At 51.1% G+C, this 14,404-nt stretch overlaps 1 long non-coding RNA gene across 1 annotated transcript; it reads right to left on the reverse strand.

Annotated features, from left to right (window-relative positions):
* Window positions 1-6,768: 6,768 nt before the first annotated feature.
* Window positions 6,769-12,563, reverse strand: LOC103788032 (uncharacterized). The gene is made up of 3 exons (XR_613849.5): window positions 12,353-12,563; window positions 9,409-9,620; window positions 6,769-7,642 (listed from the first exon to the last, which is right to left on the reverse strand). It is a non-coding gene; the product is annotated as an uncharacterized LOC103788032 (long non-coding RNA).
* Between the last annotated feature and the right edge of the window lie 1,841 nt (window positions 12,564-14,404).

The raw sequence follows: 14,404 nt of genomic DNA on the forward strand, positions 1-14,404 counted from the left end.
CTGAGTAAATGCAGTCCTTTGACGCAAAACGAATCAGCCCTTCCCCAGCGGCAGCAGCGAAACCCAGAAAACTGGGGGTGGGGTGAGGACGGGAGGGGCGCAGAAGAAATCGTGACACTTTCCCACTCGCTTCTCAGCCCCTCCCCGGGCCACGCGGGCCTCAGGCTGCCTTAGCCAAGTCTTGGGGGCTGCAAAGGGAGGCGCGGCCAAAGCGCTCTGGGCCCTCCCAGTAGCGACCGCGTGTCTGAGCGGCGCGAACAGACGCACTTTTGGTTTTCCTGTGAGCAGGAAAGGCTGCCCTGCCCTCCCCCACCTTGCGCTCGAAAATCCGGGTGCTTCTGGGTCTCTCCCACACAGTCCTTCCAGTAACGCGGGGGGAAAAGAGGAGGGGGAAGGGGAGCGGGAGCTTCCTCCGCGGTCTCCTTAGTCCCGGGCGCGCCCAACCGGGGCCAGGCGCCGCCGGGAGCGCGCGGGCGAGCGCACCCTCGCGCCCCCTCCCGCCCCCGCCCTGCCAGCTCTCCGGTCCGTTCCTTTCTTGTGGGTTCCCGTAAAGCCCAGCAGCCTGGAGACGTCTGCAGAGCATCACGGAATCTGTGCTGATGCAACTAGCCTCCCTTTGGTGCGCCCTGGCCTGCCTCAGAGCGCTTTGATCCTGGCCCTCTCCTGCTCCAGAACTCGTGCTGGCTCCCTCTGCCCGCCGGGAGGCCTGCGTTCCGAAGCCCGCTCGCCCCCTTTCAGTCCTCCCAGCGCCGGGGACACAGCGTAGTGCCTTGGTCCTGCGGTGGAACTGACCTCCCCGGGTTCAGCGAGTGCCTCGGCGAACTGCGCCTGCCAAACCGAGAATTCAGCCTCCACGCCTAGTTCAGTGCCCTCTCCTTGGGAATTCCAGAGTCATCCAGTTAGAAAGGTCCTCTGGCTCCCTGGAATGCTAAGAATAGAGGTGACCCTTTATTTAGTGCTAAAATCAGAGCCAGGCACCATGCTGATCACAGGGCTTGTTCCATGGAATCCTCACACCAGACGCTGGAGGCGGGTATTATTCCCTGGTTGCAGATGAAGACAGTGAGATTGAATAACTTGTCCCGGGAAACTGGTTAGTGAGTTAGTGATGGGTTAGGAGTGCAGCTGAGATTCTCTGACACCAGGCTCTTCCTCTTACCCAGGACATGGCATGTCCTGCCTCCTGTTGGAATGTCTTTGTTTCTCTCTTACTGGTCTTGGAAGGCATGGTCTTCGTCCAGTGCATGGCTTTATGCTACACTTAGAGGTGCTCCTTAATTCCCCACTGAATACATAAACAGCCTCAGTACCATCCCTCAGCTTAGGGAAGAGACCATGTCAAGTGAGGGAAGGGAAGGGGAAGAGGGAAGCAGGAGTAGGAAGAAAAGGGTAGGTGGGCTGTCTTCTCATTGCCTCTCTGGGTCCCTGAGACCTCCTTGCCCCACTTTTGCCGGTCTCCTTGTTTGTCCATCCTGGCCAGTGTTTGGTGCCTGAGAGAAGAGGAATCCCAGAACGGCCGCCCCCGCTGAGATGCACTGGCCCACACGTGTCAGCACGGGATCGTTGATGAAGCCCTTTCATACACATGACCTCACTTGTACTAACACGACATCTCTGAAAGGGATGTGGACAGCAGAGTGACTCTGGATTGCCAGAGAGGAGGCCAACGTGCAGAGTGGCAGAATAGCCTACTCAAAAATTTCCAGCCTGTAGGTGTCAGAGCCTGAGTTCAAAGCCATCTCACCTGACTTTAAACCCAGTGCTCCACTGTTTGCCATACTTCCAGCCTTGTAAGTTTAGGAGCAAATTCCATCTCTTTTTCTTTTTCTTTTTTATTTATTTATTTATTTATTTTTTAATTTTTGAGACAGAGTCTCACTCTGTCCCCCAGGCTAGAGTGCAGTGTCTGATCTTGACCCACTGCAACCTATGCCTCCCAAGTTCAAGTGTTTCTCCTACTCTCCCCAGTAGTGGCAAGCGCCACTGCACCTGGCTAATTTTTGTGTTTTTTATAGAGATGGGGTTTCACTATTTTGGCCAGACTGGTCTCAAACTCCTGGCCTCAAGTGATCAGCCCACCTTGGCCCCCAAAGTGCTAGGATTACAGGCATGAGCCACCACACCCGGCCTACATCTCTTAATGGTACACTGCCCTTTATATCCATCATGCCTGAATGAACCTGCCATCATATCTTTATAGTAAACCATACTTTTCGATGATGTTGTAACATTTCTGAAAGCCAGATGTATCTTATAATCAATAACTATTGAATATGGAAGTGTTCCCATTTGTCCAAAGACCTGTGAATCAGTTGGGTCCATCAGGAAATATACTTTAACCCAGATGGTTCAAAGGATGAGGCTTTAATGGAGAAACTCCTTCTAGAGATATGGGCAGAGTTAAGAGGGAACTTGAGGCAGGTAGAGCCTAGTAACAGCAGAAAATTATGACCATCTCTAGAGTTGAAAAGAGGAGGCAGTCATGTTATTGGAGGCTAGTGAGCCAGCCCTTGGACCATGAAAGATGGGCCATCCAGCAGGTACAGGGAAGGAGGCACTGCCGGAGATATGGCGCTGAAAGGGAGGGAGGGATGGGGGCAAGACATGCCAGACCATCTCTACCACCTGTCTCCTTCTCTGGCCAAAGGCCAGGGGCTGCTGATCAATGCAATCCACTTAGGTTGGTCTCCCATGGCACAGAGAAGGGCAAAGAAGGGTAGAGAGTGGATCTAGTGGGGCACTCAACAAATGGGGAGTAACCAGTATAGATCCCATGAAGCCCATGAATCGTCTAACAAGGGATGAAGTTTCAGAATGAGAGGAAATACGGTAAATCAGTGAGTCTTACACCTCACCTACATCTTTTTCAAGCCACATCTCCCCTCTTTACTGATACACAAAGCCACTAACACTGACACACGAGCCACTGAGGCATGTATTGTATCAGGTGTGGCGCAGAGAAAAGGCTCTCACCACTGGTGAAAAGCAATCCACACCTGGGGAAGAAGCAGATACGACTTTCTCTCCTGTGGCCTTACACAACTTCCTTGAAATTCTAAGAGCAACTCTCCCAGCTAAAGTCTTCTGAGATGTGACCCATAAGCATTCACCCAACCTGATTCAAGAAGCGTCACTCCGGAGGCAATCAATCATAGTTTTAAAGCTGAACAGTCTCAGGTGGGGCCCAGTGGCTCGTGCCTATAATCGCAGCCCTTTGGGAGGCGGAAGCAGGTGGATCAAGAGGTCAAGAGATCAAGACCATCCTGGCCAACATGGTGAAACCCCATCTCTATTAAAAATACAAAAATTATCTGGGCGTGTGAACATCTGTAGTCCCAGCCACCCAGGAGGCTGAGGTAGGAGAATCGCTTGAACCCAGGAGGCAGAGGTTGCAGTGAGCTGAGATCATGTCACTGCACTCCAGCTCCAACCAGGCAACAGAGCGAAACTTCGTCTCAAAAAAAAAAACCCAAAAAACTGAACAGTCTCCATCTGGGCGGGGTATCACATGTCTTGTGTATGTAAAAGTTCATCCATCAGACTCTGCCCTTCAGGTTACAACATTTTATTCATTTTACTTTATGTATGTTACCCTCAATGTAACAAAAACAAGCGAACAACAACAAGGAAATCTTTTTGTTTCCTTAGACCACCTTTAGAGTTATATTGAAGTTTGTTGCAAAACTTTTGAGAAAGTGTATGCAAATGAGGCCTTTCTGGCCACCCCCACATGCCCTGGGAGACGAGTGGAATCAGTGCCCTAGGGGGGCAGGAAGAGGGTAATTCCCTGCCACCAGCCTTTTGGCTTTTTGTTTCTTTTAAAGCCGGATACATTCCAGAGATAAAGTGACCAGTGCTATTATTCAGAAATATCTTTATGAGTCAGAACAGAAGGCACCCCTGGTAGACACGTTTGTCAGGTTGGGAGAAGAGAAACAGGACAGCTTCCCCCGCTGCTTCTCTTGTTCTAGGATTTGCACGGGGTGGGGAGGGGGGTGTTGGCCGGGCAGCATGGGGTTTGGCTTCCAGCTGGGAAATGGAGCTCCAGGGTCAGCCCTGCTATGCCTGGCTGTGTGACCAGGGCCAAGCCCCTTGACCTCTCCAGACCTCGGCTTCCTCATCTGCCACCAAGATGCTGGATTGAATATAAGGTACACTGTAAGGCAAGGGAGACACAGAAGTCCTAAAGGAGGCAAAGCTTTCCTCCACTGCCCTTGCATCTGGATGAGTCTCCTGCCAGGCATCTTCACGGCCCACTTTGAAACAGGATTCTGCCACCTTCCTGTTCTGAGAACACCTGGAAAAGCAAGGAGGAAGGGGCTAATGGGAGCCCTGCTTGCTCCAGGTCCAGACAAGGAGGCTCAGGCAGGCTTTTCTACTCCTGATGTGGTGGGGGGCCCAGGATGCTGCCAGGGTCTCACAGCCACTATCAGCCTGTCCTCAGGGGCATAAGAGAAGCTGGAAGCCTAGATGGGCCCTGCCCTTAGGCAACTTCCAATTTAGCTGAGAAGAATAAAGAGTAACACACAAAATATTGGGAGCATGAAGCAGTAACTATGGGGACACCTATAAAAACATTTTATTGGGCTTACCTGGTAACAGACAGTATTTTAACTGGGTCATACCTACTGCATTAACTCGGTTAATATTTGCAACACCCCTATGAGGTATTTGCAATTATTATCCCCATTCAACGATGAGGAAAACTGAAGTCAGAAGAGGTCAACTTGCCCTAGTTTCCAGAGCTGAAAAGCAACAGAGGCTGGGATTTCATTGCAGGCATTCTGGCCCCAGAGTCTTGGTACAGGTGGTGTTAGTGAACTCTTCTGGTGAGAGCATCCGATTTTCATTTGGAGAACCTCCACTTCCCCATTTCATGTGCCATAAGTGATCCTCGAGCTCTCGGGGTGAACCCTTGGACACACGATCCAGTCCTGATCAAGCAGGACATCTCACTTCCCTGGCTACAGTTAGCTGTAGGTTCAGGATTGTAGCAATGACCCAGACTGGCTTCCGAGAGTCACATTTAAGACTATGGCTCCAGCTCTTGGAGATGTGCTCTTTTTTTCAACTGAGACACTACACTCTTTTTTTTTTTTTTTTTTTTTTTTTTTTTTTTGAGATGGAGTTTCGCTGTTGTTACCCAGGCTGGAGTGCAATGGCACAATCTCAGCTCACCGCAACTTCCGCCTTCTAGGTTCAAGCAATTCCGAGTAGCTGGAACTACAGGCACGCGCCACCATGCCCAGCTAATTTTTGTATTTTTAGTAGAGACGGGGTTTCACCTTGTTGACCAGGATGGTCTCTCTCTTGACCTTGTGATCCACCCGCCTCAGCCTCCCAAAAACTGGGATTATAGGCATGAGCCACCGCACCCAGCCTGACACTACATTCTTTACTACTCCTTGAAGATGGGCTCCCAGGAAGAAAGCCAACCTAGAGAGTTGCAAAGCTGAGCAGCGGAGAACAGCAAGTTCCTCGTGACATTGTTTGTGACCTAAACCCCACTGTACCTCCAGTGGCTGTCTCCCTGGACTTCCGGTTATACGGAAATTGTCCCTTCCCTGTTGAAGCCAATTCAAGTTGGTTATCTGTCACTTACAACCAAAAAGGTCCTAATGTACCAGTAAACACAGAGCACATACTGTAAGCACCTACTCTTCCCCCCAACACCCCCCACCTCTGAGACGGAGTCTTACTCTGTCACCAGGTTGGAGTGCAGTGGCACAATCTTGCCTCACTGCAGCCTTCACCTCCCAAGTTCAGGCGATTCTCATGCCTCAGCCTCCCGAGTAGCTGTGATTATAGGCACGAACCACCACGCCCGGCTAATTTTTGTATTCTTAGTAGAGATGATGTTTCACCATGTTGGCCAGGCTGGTTTCATACTCTTGACCTTGTGATCCACCCACCTCGGCCTCCCAAAATGCTGGGATTACAGATGTGAGCCACTGTGCCCAGCCCGAGCACCTACTCTTTTCAAAACATTTCCAGAAAAACAAATACAGGTAAGAAAGGGTCAGTCTTCAAGGAACTTGGAAGCTGGTGAGCAATGACAAAGATTCTCAAATAACTTTAAAACAAGCCAGAACGCAATTGACAGCACAAGGCAGCTACCTGGGTTCTCTGGTTAATGCAGAGTGAGAAAATATTGGATGGAACACATCAGAAAAGTTCTCATGAAGGTGGTAGCAGTGAAATTGGCCTCAAAAGTCTGATAGGATGTTGTCAGTGAAGGCAGGGAAGCTACAGGGCAGACAGGAAGGGCCCAGGTTCAGGGAAATATGGGCATGCAGGCACAAGTGTAAATGGATGGGATTACCTGAGACCAGAGGAAAGGTCTAAAACGTAGTCTGAGGCTGGGGCGAGATGGGGAAAGGATGGTTCTGAAGTATCTTCCAATATCTGAAGATATTCCCCATGGAAAAGAAACTAGGCATACTTCCAGGCGCGGGGGCTCACACCTGTAATCCCAGCACTTTAGGAGGCTGAGGCAGGTGAATCATGAGGTCAGGAGACCAGTCTGGCCAATATGGTGAAACCCCATCTCTACTAAAAATACAAATATCAGCTGAGTGTGGTGGTGGGCACCTGTAGTCCCAGCTACTCAGGAGACTAAGGCAGGAGAATTGCTTGAATGGGAGGTGGAGGTTGCAGTGATTGCAGTGAGCTGAGATCGCTCCACTCTACTCCAGCCAGGCAACAGAGCAAGACTCCATCTCAAAAAAAAAAACAAAAAGGATAAAATGACATAATATTTGGGTTTTTTATTTTAAATATTTCAGCAAAAAGGGAGACACATTTTATACACATTTTTTCACACATGTGATATTCATAAATACACAAATGTATATGTTACATACATGTATGGGTATATGTGTATATAGGTATGTGTATATGCTACATGCATGTATATAGCTGGTTAGCAAATAGAATAGTAAAATAAGCCAGACACAAAATAATATTGTTTCATTATATACATTTTTTTGAGGCAAATTAATTTTTGACGGTAGAAGTCAGGACATGGTTGGCCTTATAGGGTCAGGGTAAGGCAGAGAGAGATGAGAGGGGTCCAAGGGCCTCTGGTGCTGGCTGAGTACGATTTCTTGGCTGGGTAATGTGTGCACAGACCTGCTGGCTCTGTGAAACTCATTGAGCTGTGCACACGATTTGTGTACCTTATGTATGTTTTAGACTTCAATAAACTCACTCCAAAATGCCACTCCCTACACACACACACACACACATGCACGCACACACACGCACGCACACACACGCACGCACACAAACGCACATGGAGAGAGATCTGAAGTAAGTAGGACTCCTCCATTGATAATTTCTTGAAAAGAAGCGAGACGGCATGATCTGGGCTATACGTTAAGCATGAGATTTCCAAACAGATTTGACTGCTACTTTCCAGGGTGAGATGTTTTTTACCCATGACCCATGGGACACACATAATGGGCTGCGGCCTGAAGTCAAAAAGTCTGGTTTTAAGCTGATCTCCCTGGTGGCAGGGAAAGAATGGAAGGCAACAGGAAACGCTCAGAGAGGAGGCTGGCGGCTTGAGTCTTCTGCCATGGTTCAGGAGAGATGTGGGAGACTCTGCCACAGGACCAGGTGACAGGAAGGCAAGTACACTCTAGAGAAAGAGTCCACCTTCATTGTCTGGGCAGGCCCCGCCACTCCAACCATCTGGGGTATGCTAAGAGGGACAGGGGAGACCTGCACAGACCCCACCAGATGCCCCAAGGACAACACACACAGAGTGGGACCAGGTGCTGCCAGAATCCCCACAAGTGTCCCCCAGGGTGTCAGCACACCCACCCTGCACCCCATACATCAGCTGCCATGGGTCCCTGGGCAAATGCGCTGCGGCCTGGGGCCCACACTACCCATACACCCCACACACAGCCTGGGGAGTGGTGGCTCTGTTATCTGCGCCAAGGAGCACATCATGCGATTTCCTGCCCAGGACACGTGAGAGGAGAGGGGATGTTCCTAGAGAGACAGAGCAAGCAGGGGATGAAGAAAGAGAGGGAAGGTGGGAGGGACTCCACGGTTTTTTCTCTTGAGGCAACTATGCTCTTTCTAGAAACAGCCTTAACATTTGTAGGCAAAAAATGGGGGTTTGATTCCTGGCTCTGCCAGTTGGAGCTGTGGTAACCTTGACACAGTCACTTCATCTCTATACACCCAGTTCACTTGGAGCAAAGAATGCTGATCGTGTCCTCAGTGCAAAGCAGCAGAAAGGGCCATGAGCTTAGACCACAGAGGCCTGGGTTCGAATCTTGGTTTTGCTGCCTGATAGCCAGGGGACACTGGGAGGTACTGAACCTGTCTGAGCCTCACTTTCCTCCTTTGCAATGTGGTGATGGTAATAACACCAAGATCTCCAGGCCACGATGAGGATTACACATGTATGTATTTATCTAAATATCCACCCACCATCTATTTAGTTATACTCTGCCTTATTCCCAAAAGGATTTCTCTAGCTATGGGAAGATTCACTGAAAAGCCCAGGAGGGCTGGCACGCGGGTGGTGCTCACAGTGTGACATTCCTTTCTCTGCCCATCTCACAGGGTTGTGGTGGTGAGGCTCCAGTGGGTTCATGTTTCTGAACATGTCTCACAAACTGGGAAATTTCATACATATGGAAGTGGGGAAGAAAGGAAGGGTCTGGGGAGGCTGAGGCAGGAAGGCATATCCAGCAGCTCACGGTTGGGTTGCTGAAGCTCTGAGATCTCCCACCTACTAGCTGGGGGCCCCTGTGCTGTGGCACTGGGAATAAAGCAAATCTGGGAGAAGCTGCGTCTGCAGGATCCTGTAATGTCAGAACTAGAAGGAACCTGAGAGTGTATTCGGTGCAACCCCCACCTTTATACAAATGTGGGAACTGTGGTTCAGAGAGAGAAACAGGCTTGCCTCACATCACCCAGGGCAGCAGAGGCAGAGCTGGGCACAGACTCCCATTTCCCATGCCCAGAACAGGGCACCACTTCCACTGCCTCATGCACCTGCGAGCCCAAGGCACCTCCCTCACTCTGGGGCACCTGGAAGCAGGTCTGCAGGAACTCCACTTCCCAGGAGGAATTCTGGGAGCTCAGGGTAGAAAGGCTCAGTCCGCTCCCCTGTAAGTGTGCCTGGGGCCCTACCCTGTTGACATGCCCAGGGGTTCCCAGCAGCGGCATTAGCCAATGATTAGAACCCGCAGCCAAGACCAAACATAGAGCCTTATTGTTAGGGACCCTGAATACTGCGCTGGGTTGGGCATTATTTATCACATCCTTCTTTTCATTAACAGAAGGCAAACATTCCCCACCCCAGTAGCTAGAAGGCTGCTTGCCTGCACGGGAAGACAGGTGATGCCTCTTAAGGCCAGTTGGGAGCAGATCCAACCTACTTACATGGTTGTTCCATCAAATCCAACTCAGGTGAGGGGAGGAGAGATTCGGGTCAGACCCAAGGAGAACACACTCAGGATGCAGAGGCTGCATTACTAAATCATGTCGAAAGCCGTGGTGAGGGGTCAGAAGCCAGACAGATCTGGCCCTACTCTGCACTTTGCTTCTTGACTTTTGGCATGACACCCAACCTCCCTGGGCCTCGGTGTCTTCACCTGTAAAATTTTAGAGGTTAAAAGGATTAAACAATATATATGTGACAGCAGCTAGCGTGGTGTCTGGCACAGGGCACTCAGTAAACAGCTGTATGTCAGGGCACCGTGAACCTTGCTCCTGCAGGTGAAACTGTTGGGTAACAGACACTTCAGAAAGGTTGATCTGAGGCTGGGTGTCCTCTTCTAAGGAATCTTAAATACAGAAGAGGATTGGAGAGGGTGATAGCCCATATATCATCTCACGCTGGGCAGGGGGAGAAATGTGGGAGCCTTTTCAGGACAATCCATTCTCCTAGTTCGGCTTTCCTGTCAATGTTTCCATATCTCTCAGATCTCCCACCCCACCAATTCCATTGGTGAGTGATGCTGTCTCTCTCCTTCTCTTAGGACACATCATTCAGGTCCTTCTTTTTCCCCCACTAGAAGCACCTTTTCTTTGGGATGTCCAGGTATTCTTCTTGCTCCCACTTCATAAGTTCCAACTTCTTTGAGATTGTTTTTTTCCCCAGCCAAGGTAGAATTTAGCTGAGACCTTCAAATAAAACTTCCAGAAAAGCTGATTCAGAGACAGCATTACCTAACGAGGGTGGCTGAACAGTGCTGAGTCTGAGGTTGAGATGAGTCTGGATCTCCAGGAGACAGAGCAGCAGAAATACTCCTTCCTTCCCTGAGTTCCTCCCACAGGGCCCTCAGCTTCCTGCAGTGCCAGGTAAGGGCCAGAGAGACCCAGGGCCCCTAGGCAGAGGCTATCGCCCACAGCCTCGCCCTGGCTGTCTGTGGCTTGGGGCAGGGGCCTCTAATTTCCCAGGTTATTTGTTACCTCCAGCAAAATGCTTAACAACAGTGCTAGGGTTGGGACTCTGAGCATACGAACTATTTGGTTTGACCAAAAGAGATTGTGAAAGCTGGAAAAGACCCTCAGGCATCTTTTCTGAAAGCATTTCCCCAAATAGTGAGGAAGGTTTGCAAGGTGATAAAAGAAGATGGTAGTCGATAACAGCACAGTATTTTCAAACAAGTTTGGGAAACATTGGGTCAGGTGGTTTTCTTTACTAAGGACTTCTCGGAGCCTTTAATATGCCAGTGCAAATGGCAAATCTGCAGGATGCATTTCTCAAAAGCATCCCATGAAACGGTGATTCAGCAGCTCTCTGGTGTTACAGCCGGGAACCAGGCACAAAGTCCTGCGACAGAGCTACCAGGCAGACCAGGATCTGTGCATTTCCCCTGACACCAAAACTAAGCCCATTCATTCTTTTTCTCATTTTGTTTTTGCCTTGTAATCGGGCAGAGGTGGTGGGATTGGAAGGTTTATTTATTTAGATGTATTTTAGGTACTCTGAAGGCTAGAGTACCTAAAATACATCTAAATGTATTTAGAATTTCAGCTCCACCCAAGTATAAGAACTTTAAAATAATTCGACCTGTTTGGACATAGATGGAGCCAACTCATGCAGTGGTGAGCCTCCCGTCACTAGAGGGGTCTAAGCCACAGCCTACCAACCACTGAATGGTGTAGCGCGTGGAATGGTGCTCTCCCAAAAAGTCGGTCTCTCTCCAAATCCTGGGAACTTGTGAATGTGAGCTTATTTGGAAAAATAAGATGTAAGGAAGTGAAGGATCTTGGGATGAGGAGATCATTTTGGATTCTTGGATTATCTGAGCAGACCCCATATTCAACAGGAAGAATCCTTTTAAGAATAGCACAGAGGGAGATGACACACACACAGAGAAGGCCTCACAAAGACAAAGCAGAGACAGATGCAGGCACAAGCTAAAGAATGCCGACAGCTCCAGAAGCTGGGAGTGGCAAGGAATGGGTCCCCCCAGGGCCTCCAGAGGGAGCGCTGCCTGCTGACACCTAGATTTTGGACTTCTGGCCTCCAGAACTGTGAAAGAGGAAGCTGTTGTTTTAAACCAAGTTTGTGGTCACCTGTTATAGCAGCCACAGGAAACTAAGAGAGGTAGCGGTGCTGAGGAGGAGGGCGGTGTAGGAGACTGCGTTGAGTGATCTCGGGCCTCTCCTGACCCCCTGCCCACCAGTCGTCACCCCCAATAATACCTTTGATTCAGTGATAGGAAAACTGTGCTAGGATTTTGCATCTATACCAGGAAGGGGGAAAGCAAATGGACTCAGCTTCAATGCAGAACATGAGCTGCTGCCTCCCCAGCTCTGCCAGAGCGACCAGCCAAGGTGCCCACATTGGCCTCTTTAGAAGATAGTCCCTTAAAGTCAAAGAATCTACAACCACCTTCTGGCCCCCAGGGTGTGAGACCGTCTCCACCAAGTGATCAGTGGGCTGCCAGGCAGGTGCCCATCGAGACCAGCTGAGAAGTGAGGAGTTGGGCTATGAGAGCAGCTTCCATGGGTGTCCGTCGGCACAGGGAGGCTGGGCAGCTCAGGCAGCAGCTGCAGCTACACCAGCCTTGCTGGGTCTGTTTTGTATCCTGGGGTCCCCTGCCTCTGTGACAGAAATCAGCCTGGTGAACCTCCCCCCGCCATACGCACACACAAGGGAGGAGAGCTGGACACCCTTCCCCCACCCCCTGTGCAGCCTGTTCCCTTCCTCTGCTACACGCGTGCACTTTTACACGCACTCAGGAGCTGTGTTGCAACAGCCTCTGTGCCCAGAGACAAGCGATAACACGCCCTCCTGCCCGTCTCTTCTTGCCTTTAGTGCCTGGCAAATTAAGACCAAACCCAAGTTTCAGGGCAAAAGAGGATCAATTACCAGGTAGAGGAGGCTGCGGTTTGAATGTCTCAGCAGCAGTTTGAGGAGACCGGGGGACAGGAGAGAGAGGGGCTGAGGCCAGTGCTCCCTTCAGCGCTGCCAGTTGTCCAGCTGCCTGCAGCCATGGGTACAAGCAAGCTCAGTTGCACGGGAGCCCAGCTGGTTGCATCAATCAGGGCTAGCCGCTCCCTTCCTCCTAGGGGAGCGGAATGAGCTTTGCCCACCTGGTAGAGCAGTGCTGGGTGTCCTGGGCAGGAATCCCAGCCCTGGCACACCTGTGTGCAGTCTGACTGGCTTACCCAGAGCCCAGTGGCCCTCAGTGTCTTCCCTCCTTCCCTCCCTCTTGGGGTAGGGAGGGTTCCCACCAGCCCAGCTTCCTTCTGGGCAGACCCATGCCTCCCCCAGAGATCCAGGCATCCACCTTCAGAGGTGGCCTCTCTTTACCTCTTGGTTTCTTTCCACTTTCCAAATTCATCACAAACCCCAATACCCATCCCCAGACCTGAGTTTGGGGGGAAGGGAAGCTGGCATTCTCCCCTTTCTAGGTCAGAAGTGTTTTGTAACCAAGCCCTCGGGCTCTGCAAATGTTTGCCTGCAGGTTGTTTTGCTCAGCTGGAGCAGGGCTGGGCTGAAGCCCCCCTGTCCTCACCTGCCTTCTCCCCCTCCCTTCACCACCCTAATTTCAGGCTCAACTGTGAGCGTTTAAGGCTTAATTAAACTCTTGTCTTGCTTTCAGAAGAGACACTTTCTGCCCCAGGGAGTTGCTACCGTGCTTTGTGGAGAGGGCAGGTCTGAGCAGGCTCCAGGTGAGAGCCTGCTGGGAGGGAGAAGGAATATCCCTGCTGGAAGCTGCCTAGTGGTGCCAGGTGGGAGCTAGCAGGGTGGGAAGCTCGGAGGGTGCCCACCTCCATGAGGGCCCCCCCAGGCACAAGGGGTCTCCCTCTCTCCACTACCACCACTGTGTGCCTCGTTCAATGATCGAAGGTCACGGTGTCCAGGTCACCCTGTTCCCAGTGCCTGCCCCGCCCTGCCCCGCCCTGCCCAGCCAGGGAGCAGGAACCTCCGGCACCTCCCACCCACTGCTGGCCGCACCCTGCCCTCACCATCAGGAGGGCCAGGCCTCCCACCCCAAGGGACCTTGCCTATCCTGCCCTCACCATGTGGGGCCAGGACCCCACTCTGAGGGACCTTGCCCACATCCTGGGGCCCCTGAGAGGAGGAAAAGGACCCAGAAAGCCGGTCTGTGATCCGGACCCTCAACCCAGGCACATGGCGACCACACTCCCAACCATTAGGATGGGCCTGCCTTGTACTGGCCCCAGGAATGACTCCGTGGTGTGGAACTTTCTAGAAAACCATGTCTCAAAGGGCCTGCTGGCTTCGAGGCCTGGGTTTGCCCCTTACTGTCTGCATGTTCTCTACCAGATCACTGCATCTTTCTGAGCCTCAATTTCCTTGTCTGTAAATTGAAGGTACTATACCTGTCCCCTGAGGTGTCCAGGGGGATGGAAAGAGATAACATAGGAGAGAAAGCCTGTTGCTAACTTAGGTAAAAGGCTACTCAGACATGAGATATTACTTCTTTTATTTTTTTTTTAAGAGACAGGGTCTTACTATGTTGCCCAGGCTGAAGTGCAGTGGCTATTCACAGGCGCGATTCCACTACTGATCAGCACGGGAGTTTTGACCTGCTCCGTTTCCAGCCTGGGCCGGTTCACCCCTCCTTAGGCAACCTGGTGGTCCCCCGCTCCTGGGAGGTCACCATATTGATGCCGAACTTAGTACAGACACCTGATCAGCATAGGGCACCACAGCCCAGAACTCCTGGACTCAAGTGATCCTCTAGCCTCAGCCTCCTGGGTAGCTGGGACTACAGGCACGTGCTACCGCGCCTGGAAATATATGACTTCTATCAAGCCTGGGCAGGCTATGAGCAAAACTGTAATAGAGCTTTTAGCATTTTCCCCAAAAGAAAATGCTACATGCACTGCCCCCATCTCATTCTGTAAGCGCTATGTTCCCTGCATGCTCTCTCCCTGGCCAGCAAAAGCT

This window comes from Callithrix jacchus, chromosome 14 (assembly GCF_049354715.1).
Source record: "Callithrix jacchus isolate 240 chromosome 14, calJac240_pri, whole genome shotgun sequence".
Classification (NCBI taxonomy): domain Eukaryota; kingdom Metazoa; phylum Chordata; class Mammalia; order Primates; family Cebidae; genus Callithrix; species Callithrix jacchus.